The sequence below is a fragment of the Colias croceus genome, chromosome 6, assembly GCF_905220415.1.
Source record: "Colias croceus chromosome 6, ilColCroc2.1".
Classification (NCBI taxonomy): Eukaryota; Metazoa; Arthropoda; class Insecta; order Lepidoptera; family Pieridae; genus Colias; species Colias croceus.
Genome location: NC_059542.1, coordinates 12,115,336 through 12,125,383, shown reverse-complemented (window position 1 = coordinate 12,125,383; position 10,048 = coordinate 12,115,336). Strand labels below are relative to the sequence as shown.

The 10,048-nt window shown below is 32.8% G+C and overlaps 1 long non-coding RNA gene across 1 annotated transcript; it reads left to right on the top strand.

Annotated features, from left to right (window-relative positions):
* The first annotated feature begins 1,168 nt into the window (after window positions 1-1,168).
* Window positions 1,169-3,273, top strand: LOC123692842. The gene is made up of 4 exons (XR_006751605.1): window positions 1,169-1,183; window positions 1,642-1,680; window positions 2,568-2,707; window positions 2,940-3,273. It is a non-coding gene; the product is annotated as an uncharacterized LOC123692842 (long non-coding RNA).
* The last annotated feature ends 6,775 nt before the right edge of the window (window positions 3,274-10,048 follow it).

Sequence of the window (10,048 nt, the reverse complement as noted above, 5' to 3'; positions counted from 1 at the left end):
TGTTTGATCTGCAGACAAAACCAGTAGAAAATACTATCACCCTTATTTCTATGTCTTATGAACATTTTTTAACATACTTTTACCTATTTGACCTTCAAATATTTTCATTCCAAACTTCATCCAAATCGTTTAGTTCTGCTGTTTTGCTAAACAGCATAACAGACCGAAAAAGATTTCAATTTCCTTAGCACGAAGAAACATAAACAAGAAACATAAACGAAAACTTATTCGTAAAATAACCTTTTACTTTTATATAAAACATGACATTCATTTTTTAGAATACGTGAAGGAAATTATCAAAAATATGTGGGTACTTCGTAAATTCTAGAAAGACGTAGAATAGTAATAAACGCGATGGATACATGCGTAAGTGAAAAATGTGTTTAGATTGGTTGAAAATATTAATATTATTTTAATTTAATATTTCAATGAGTTTTTATGAAGTGAATCTGATTTTTTTTGTTATTTACAGTCATTCTTTGTGGAGAAATGTTGATAGGTAAGTAGAATTATTTGACATGATGTTATAAGTAAATTCATATAAAATATTTTAAGAAATAATATTAGTAGTTACGCTATCATTAATACTTGTAAGTAAAAAGGCATTTTGTTATTTCTATATTAATATTATAAAGAGGAAAGGTTTGTAATTATGTATGTATGTATGTATGGTTTTCACGCATAATCTACTGGACCGATTTTGATGAAATTTGGCATAGGCAATCTTCAGACCCTGAGAAAGAACATAGGCTACCTTTATTGCGAAATATGTACCACGGGCGAAGCCGGAGCGGACCGCTAGTAATGTAAGTAATTAATACAAAGGAATATGTAATTTGTATAAATATTTTTATAAATGATAGAGTTATAGGTACTTGTAAAAATTGTATTCCAACTTAACATTCTACATTTTAACAGTGAATTCAGTTTATAATGCATTAAAAGCTAAAGAAACGTAAGATTAAATGTTATAGAAACCTAAATATCTGTGACGATTCTTTTAAAAGCGCTTCAGAAATAAAATTTAATTTCATATGGATTTATATATCCTTAAAACAATAATAAATAATTAAATTAAATTTTAAAAATTTAATTGCACCGTTTTGCCTAACGATAATGTTCTGCATAAGGTATAAAAGCGCACGCGCACAGAATCAATTCGCATTCGGTGTTGTCACAGGACGTAAGTAAAAACTCTGTTCATTTTATCTGTATTATCTATTTTTCCTTTTTTGCTTTATTTCCCCTTTTGCATTTGCATTTTGCATAATCTTTTTTATTATTTTAATCTCTTTTTCTGCAATTTAAACTAGGATTTTTACTTCCATTATGTCTGTGGAATGAGTTGTTTGTTCATACACGTGGTTTTCTAAATCGTGGTTCCTTCTTTTCTATTACAATGTAATTATTACTTTCTGTATGCTAATCTTATACGTGATTTCAGTAAATTTCTCAAAAGGGTGTTAACTTTGGTTAAATTTACACCACGTGGCCACGTGGCTAGGTTAGCCACGTGGCTAGGCTAGGTAACCTACCTTCCTTAGCAAAAACTAAGTTTTAATGAATTACTGAATACGCCCGACAATCTCCCATTACTTATTTGTTCATTAAATGTATACTTATCTTAATTTTTCTTTTCAGTGGGCCAGGGTACCTGTGAATGTGGCCTGCATCCGGGAGGTGAGTACCTAAAATCTATTTCTTAAGTTATAAAGCTATTAGGTATCTCATTACTTAATCTTTAGACTGGCTGAGTGCATAGGATGTGAATTATTTTTTGTTACATATCCCTAAATACATTAATATTTTAATTCAACGTCAGTTTTTGGTTAAAACACGTGCTAATTCAATGTCCGCCATCTTGTACACCTTGTGATGGCGACGCGACGTGTACATCGGTTATGTTACCATACAGTATTTATTTAATTACCTATACTGTAATTTAGCTTTTCGTTTGCACAACTAAAAATAATTTTCGAATTAGTTTTTAATTTTTGTTAGTAACTGGCAATCATATACTGCATGCTGCGGTTACTGAAAGTCAACCATTGCATGCGTTCTTTCATAATACATATATTTTATTGATATTGGACCACTTGATGTGTCTGCTGCGCCGGTTCGTCTATCTACAGGCTGTATTCCACTTATAAAATGAAATTTGCCGGTACACTTAATCTATACTTAGGTAGGTACTTATAATATTATAAAGCTGAAGAGTTGTTTGAACGCGCTAATCTCTGGAAGTACCTACTGCTCCGATTTGAAAAATTCCTGCAGTGGATAGCCCATTAATCGAGGAAGACATTAAATCATCACGCTAAGACCAACAGGAGCCACGTGGGTAAAACCGCGGTGCACAGCTAGTAATTTATAAAATCTAGGTTATGCAACGATGCAGATGGCACGTTCATAAATATATGGGAAGCCCTGTTTATTAATTTTCGCTTCAGCATATTTGTACAAGAACATGAAGTGTTACGTGTGTGACGTGACGTGTGACGTTGTTCGAATTGTATTTACCTTGCATCTTTATATTTGTATCTTTATTTGGTGGTATGTGTGTGCAGGCAGGCTGGGCCCTGCCCCCGGGCGCAGGCCCGCGCACCGGTGCGGCGGCCGCCGGCGTGTGCCGCACGCCGCCCGGCCGCGCCGCTGGCCCGCGCCGCTGTCGCCGCTCCACGCGAGCCGCGAACAGATATAGCGCTTTGTGAGTTACACTATACATTTATTTTTTATTTCATTTATTGTTACACCATTTATTACCAGTCTTTGTTTTTTATATTGTTTATTCATGGTGGCAAATTAAAAGTATTTTTATATTTATACCACAGGGAAATATCACTACACATGTATAAAACATTGCAAGGATTTAAATTATTGTTAGTTTGTCATAATCTAAAATTAATATTTGTTATTAATCGTGCTTTTTTTTGTTTCAGTTAAAATCTTATCCATATCGGAAACGCTGAATAAAAGCAGTATTTTAAAATAATGTTGTTATATTGTTCCTACGTGTAAGTGTAACCAATGTGTGCAAAACGATAGACTATATATATCACTTTTTCGTTACAATAAAATTAAGTTGTGGGAGTTTAGTTTTTGCGATAATAAGTTAAGATTTAAGTTAGGTTAAGCGACAACATAGGGCGACCATTGCAAGTCATGTGTACCTACAGAGTGTTTTCTATATAAAGGATAAAGAGCGTTGTGCCTTTCGAAGTTCCAGTTTGTTTATAGATAGTTTTTCATTAGATATATTATATTTTTGCATTATTTTGTCTTTTTATTTATTCTCCCCTTTTTGGACACAATCTGTCTAGGTTGTATTTAGTCACAAATACATTGAACTTAATACCTACATACACTATATAGATCCTAAATTGCATCCAGTTTATGAATATTGTATTTTATTTGGAAGAATTTATACATACTTTGCAACTTATTTAACCTGTGTCTACAAGTTAAGAGTCACCGATGAACATAATTGTTAATCACGTGGTAATTAATTTATTATAACCTTTGGGTTTTATAACGTAAAAGAGGCATGTTTTAATTTACACAGGAGCCCTTTATCACTAATATCGTCGCTAAGTGTCACTCGCCCGCCTTGATCCCTTTATATTGACTCGCTTAGTTTTTGGGCGTTCCACACTGACCGATTTTGTTTAGATATTTTAAATTAAGATTGAAAGCACAAATTTGGACTTGGTCTCATGCTATCTAGATAAACGTAGGTACCTATATTTTGAAACACTACTACCGCTCGCCACCATTATAATCTCTTTTTGGCAAATTTTATTCAGATCTATTTATTAGCTTTTATTACGTAGTACATAGTGATATTAATATCCAACATTAATATGCAATTGAGAAAATGCAAGTCACTAGACAACACCACACAACAGAATCACAGATTTCACCCTTTATTAGATGTTTATAGATTTATATGCTATTCAACTGATAATCACATAATATTCTTATTATGTACTGGTACTAAGAAATCATCAAAGTGATGTATTTATGTGTAGGTATCTTTCATACTTACATAATTTTATTTATTATTATTATTTTTTCTTCTTTTTGCACTATCCCATTAACTTCATACATTTCCTTTCCCATCAGGTTGCTTGGTAGAGATTTCTGCTTAGCAATAAGGCCGCCTCTTGTACAAACTATGCCTTTCTTTTTTATTAATGTTATTTTTGTCATAATTTAATTTGTCCAATAAAGTGTTACAAATAAATAAATAAATCACGTAGTGTGGTCTACCGCCACACCCCAGCGTCGCTCGCAAATATTTAAATGAGGATCATCTGTTACTTTACGCTTTTTACTGTCGCCATCTTGGACCAGCCCTCACTAAATATTGTTACAAAATTTCCCTAACTGTTGTTTTAAACTACCCCTTGATATTCGCGAAATTGATTATTTGATTGAACTAGATTTTGGCACGCGGTTTTACGTTTATGCCTTTTATGTCACAGGAAGTATAGGAACCCTTCTCAGTCTCTCGGAGAGATACACATTAGTATAATACTTATTAAATACTGTTTTAACTTGGATAAAAGTCCATAAATAATCTAAAATCTGTTTGTCAAATTTAAGTCCTATGTCTTCAACTTCAGCTAGTTATCATGCTGCATTAAAATATTTGCTTGCCAGTAGACATTCACAATGAAGTAGCTAACTACATCTTAACATTTTTAAAAGCTTTTCTATAAATCATTCTTGATTTACAATCCTTTACTACTTACTTATATTTACTCGTTTCCATTGGATAGGTATATATATAAATTATTGTTATAATCTATGTTTATAAATGAATAAGTGACCTTAAGTACTTAATAATATCATTATTTAAGACTAGTGTTTTAAGCACTTTGATTTACATTTCTATTTAATCACAAATACTTATAAAACTTCAGCACAACGTTTACAAGCTGGCAATATTTCATTTAAATGTAAATTATCGTTTCAGAATAACTCAAAAGCGATCAGAATAATACATTTACATAGAAACAAGATGTGGATACAAATGCGTGTACAAAGCGGCCATAAATTGAAATGAGATGGCGAATTAAAAAATAAATCAAAAGAGGATTTTTCTTGACACGTCCTCCGCGGTGAAATTGGAAAAATGTAACGCGGCGCGCGTTTGCACTGTCGCACGATACGGTTTTATGGTGGTCTCTAAAAATAAATAGTTTTTCCTTTACTTCGTATATTTAAATGCGAAAGTAACTGGGTAAGTTCTTGTAAGAAAGTGAACGAATTTGATTGGATTTTTATATTAAATTTGTAAATCAAACTTTAATTGGCATAGAAATGTATAGAACGAGAAAGTCTACTATGTACTTATTTTTGTCAATTATATAAAACCAATAATATTTGAAATTCATATTTATTCTGTGTAAGAAACTAAGAAGATTTCGAGTGCTAATTAAATAAAATTACAGACTTCACATTTTAAAAACAATGTGTTTTCTTATTTATCTGGTTTTAACTACTTTATATGAACCTACTATTGAGCCTAAAAATTTGAAAAACAAAAGGAAAACAAAAGAAATGAGTCGCCATTTTTTCATGATACAACTGTATACGTAGTATATTATTATTAGTCTGTGATACAACGGAAACAGAATATTGCAAAGATAATAAAAATGTTCCAGAAACATTAAGTACCTACCTCTCGCTGTTATACAAAGCTCATTTAAATAAACATGATGAAATTGAAGGAATTACTGCGGGAGCTGCTTTATCAACATCCTTATATTAAATGGTTCTCGTTTTGATATATTTTGATGGAAAAGAAAATATTGCTATAGCCTATACCTACCTATTCTAGCACATATATAAAAATGTTTGTTGCTTTATAAAAATTAGTTACAGAATTTGATTGAAATTTTGAACGCAAAAATATGAGACCTTGAAGTAGGTAGGTACCGTGTGAATCAGGTGAAGTGAATTATTACTTAGGTACATGGTGTCAACGGGTCATGTTTAAAATATGTTGATTGCTGACTGATTCAAGCGGTTCATAGTTACTTACCTACCTACCTACTCCATACTAATAGGTATTATAAATGCGAAAGTACCTAACTCTGTCTGTCTGTCTGTTAGGTAGGTACTCAATCACGCCTTTACTACTGAACCAATTTGCATGAAATTTGGAATAAAGATATTTTGATACCCGAGAAAGGACATAGGCTACTTTTTACCCCGGGGAATAGGATAGGTTTTATCCCGGAAATCCCACGGGAACGGGAACTAGGGGGTTTTTCTTTGACTGCGCGGGCGAAGCTGCGGGTGGAAAGCTAGTGACCTATTTAGTGCACTGTCCACTAATTATGTTTTTTTAATTTCTGCAGTTCTGCAGTACCAATTAGGTATTGTATTTATCATGTTTCTGGGCAGGTACTTATAATATTAATGTTTAGGTATGTGTATGGGTAGGTACCTACCTATATGTTTTCTGAAGACATGCAATAATGATGTGAAGACATGAATAATTTTCTAAAAAATCTTAGAGAAAGTGTAAGAAATGTTATAGTATGCTATATATTCGTGATCTACTCAATAAGCTCTTTCATTTGATACCACACACGACATGTTTTGGAAATTTTTATTTTTTTCTTTGTATGCCATATTTAATTACCGGGGTGGGGGGAGGGGGACCACAAAACTGGTTGGCAACATTTGTCTATAGGATGTCTGGGATCTATAGGTACAATATATGTATATCAGAAGTCAGATTTAGGTCCGCTATTTTTGCAAACGAACATCTCCTTGGAGCCTGCTCTAAGAACCTTGTAAGAAGTATTAATGCAGGTAGGTATAGTTAAGTAAGTTTTTAACATTTGCTTATTCTATATCAATTAATTACCTTCCTAATTAGTAACCCACAGTTGATTCCAATACTCTAGCTCTATCTCTAGAAATAACGATCCATCCAATAACAAAACGACGATATACCACGACTTCAATTACGTAAGAAGTAGAAGCAAAATAAAAAGCAATCCAATCAGTATACTGTATAAAATCCTGAATCAAGTGTTTGACACAGTTAGCAAGCCCCGCCCATCGCCCCGCCCACCGTAAGCCACGCCCACCTAGTTTTTATGGAAGCTATTCGTATCCTCGTATTAACTGTATATAGATCTCCCATTTCCTGTTGGGAACACTTCGGATGATTCATAAGTGAGTTATGAAGCTTTGATGTTAAGGGTATATTAGTCTTATAAAATTATAAATGCCAAAAGCTCCTATCTTAGAGTATCTGCTTTCTGTACATCTGACAAATGTAAAGTCAGCTATTTTAGGGACTATAGTAGGTAGCAAGTGGATAAAGTTCTCTCTTTTATTTCAAGGTAGAGGTAGAATTCCTTTTCTGGTAGTTCAATTTGTCTAAAAGGTTATCAAATGAATTCATTTTTAATCAAAATTAGGTATATTAAAAATTTAAAATAAAACAGAAATATGACCTTTTCTGATAGAAATATATAAAAGGACTAGAATATTTTCTAAAGCCTTGAGAGTTGAGATAGGTAATAATATTAACAGAATCCAACTTCAAGTGGCAAAAACTATTCGTTCATACTGGATCAATTTCAAACAGGATCACTTGAAATGGTTACAAATAAAAACATCAATGTAATTAACAAAATTGTTTATTTTTCATTAAAACTTACAGTGTAATTGAGATCTAAGCCATTCATGACTTCCAAATTAACTTGATATGTAAACAATTAAATGAAATATCCATAGTAGCATAGGTATATAGCATATAGTAGTAAAAAACCTTCAGGCCCCAATCGACGAAATGTTCGTTTGCATTCGAACTCGTGTATTAGCTAGCTATTCGTATAAAAGACATCTACTAATTAATAATTTCATAAAATGTAAACATTGTAATACTGTGCCCAGTGCCCCGGTCGCGGTGGAGCATTCCTTGCCCTTCATTGTTTATTAATTTCTATAATCAAATTATCTTCCGAGAAATAACGACGTATATTATAATAAAAATGTTCCTGTTATAAAATTGAGAAGAAAATGAATATAGCACCAATTCGTCATAGTCAGCTTGTTACAATTAGCACATTCTAGCTAAGAAACAAATAGATAGTGTTGCCAACTAAAAATAAACCTTCGTTCTTCGATAGTCAGTTAAAAAGGCCAGATATCCATTCCACCTGCAATAACCAGAAAACATTGGTAAAAAGAGCAAAATAAATAAACGATGAGGCAATATCGCCAGCAAATTGATCCCAAAGCGTTGTGGATCAACCGTCCTCGGGGACCCTCGACTCAAAGTGGGAGATATCAAAAAAATACATCCTGCCTTTCGGCCGGCCTTTCAGCGCTTTATTAAGAATAAATTTACGGCTGCCGTGTGGTATAGGGTGTGAGAGGCGAGCGTGGGAGTGAGGGTACCTACTATTATTAACTAGCTGCCCCGGCATACGTTGTTTTTCAAGATCAGAACCATCCTTGAGCTATTAGTCAGTGTGTATCTATAGTTTAAGAGCATGATACCATCAAATAAAAGACCAATAGAAAATATGAGGAAAATATGGAGGCACTTGTGAAAGTTGAAAGGTTGAAAATACACATATTTCTATGTATTTTTTGTTCACTAATTTTCATACCAAATATGATCAAGAAAAGTAAATTTTGGCAATACGAGCTAGTACTAGTACCACAGAGATAATCAGATAATCAGTGCCTTCAACAATAAAGGAAATCGACTTGAAAATTTCTTCTATAATTCGACCCCGAAAATAACTGTTGTAAGTTTCATTTCCGACATAAACAATTAAAAAGGCATTTGAAAGAATATTGATATTTCCGCTACAGCGTATGCCTTGCACCTCGTCCACGTAGGCGCCTATCTTCAGACTAATGCATTTATGCAGTAGGTCGATCGATACAACGCGTAATTTCGCACGATGTTCACAAAGATTTCCTTTTATCTCTTTATGCTTGAAAAAACTATGTTTGTGTCCGGGAATTGTGTAGCTTTTTCAAATATGTTGGTGGAAGATGGGAAAATATTATTAATGGTCTCTATGAGGAACTACCTGAGTTGAGTAGGAAAGAAGAAACAATTTTTAATTATTTTTATACTGTATTTTTTGTCTTTTAAAAACTTGTAAGTATTTTAGAATATAATTAAGTTCTGAAGAATGAGCTCTGAATTATGTGACGCGATCATTATAAGTTAAGTATAACTTCAATGTAAAAAAAAATCTTTTTTTTTATTCTTAAAAATCAAGTTCAACGACGAAAAATAAGTTATGAAAAACTAAATCAACATCAAGTTCCGAAAATTATTTTAGATTCAGCAAGTTACCTACTTCAGTAAAGTACCTAATGTCACACTTTCATGTGTTTTGAATAATTACGATATTGTCGTTATAAAAATCTAAAATAAATCTGGAACTCCAAGAACCTCACTTAAAATTGTGTAGACATTCTAATTTCATAAAATACTTACTAAGAACTAAAACTTCATAACAGATGACATTTTTTTATATTATTTCAGTGTCAGTCAGCATCATAGCCTTGGCCTTATAATCTTATGATTTCTGGCTATACAAAGAGAGGTTTATAGCCAGAGGGATATGACAGAGATATATTTAATCTAACATCAAGACAAACCGCGAAGCAAAGTTAGTCTTCAAAACTGAACTCAAAACAGCGCTCAAAAAAGCCCGCGTAATTACGTTCAAAGTCCCAACTTTTAAAAGCGATGCATAATTTATATTTTTTCGTCCAACTTCTTACTACAAAGAAATAAATAAAGGGAATGCTAAGTTAAACAAGTCTTAACAAGGCGGAGAATAAATCGGATTTGCGAACATTTGAATAAGACGGTATTTAAATAACTTCATGCACCTTTGCCGTTTTTCCATTTCTAGCTGCGGCGCTTAAAATATGTGCATATTGAAAATGCTAGACGAATTTTGCTGGGTTATTGTTGAAGATGTGGTTAATTTGAATGTGTAGTAATTCCATGACAATAAAATTAAAGACTTTTGTCTGTTTATCG